The following is a 437-nucleotide window of genomic DNA, read 5'->3' as shown; positions in this document are numbered from 1 at the left end:
GCAGCCTTGACCTGCTGGGCTCCGGCGATCCTTCCGCCTCAGCCTTCCAAGCAGCTAGAACTACAACCACACACCACCCCACCTGGTTAATTTTTTGATTTATTGTAGAGAGGAGGTCTTGCCAGGTTGCCCAGGCTGGTCTTGAACCCATGGACTCAGTGGACTTCGGCAATCCTCTCACCTCAGCCTCCCAAAGTACTGGGATTATAGGTGTGAGCCACTGTGCCGGCCTTTTTTTTTTTAACTATTTTTTGTAGAGACAGAATCTCACTATGTTGCCCAAGCTGGTCTCAAACTCCTGGCCTCAAGGGATCCCACTGCCTCATCCTCCCAAAGTGCTGGGATTACAGGCATGAGCCACTGTGCTGGGCCTCATAGCTTTAAAAAGTTATCATAGCCGGGCTCGGTGGCTCAGCCTGTAATCCCACGCCTTTGGG

General features: G+C 52.2%; 1 protein-coding gene across 3 annotated transcripts in view; it reads right to left on the bottom strand.

Annotated features, from left to right (window-relative positions):
- Positions 1-437, bottom strand: part of TMEM234 (transmembrane protein 234) — a 4,346-nt gene that overhangs the window by 1,537 nt on the left and 2,372 nt on the right. The gene's annotated exons all lie outside the window — the stretch shown is intronic.

The sequence above is a fragment of the Carlito syrichta genome, unplaced genomic scaffold (assembly GCF_000164805.1).
Source record: "Carlito syrichta isolate Samal-C Ts95f unplaced genomic scaffold, Tarsius_syrichta-2.0.1 Scaffold309100, whole genome shotgun sequence".
NCBI lineage: Eukaryota > Metazoa > Chordata > Mammalia > Primates > Tarsiidae > Carlito > Carlito syrichta.
This window is presented reverse-complemented; position numbering and strand designations above follow the sequence as displayed.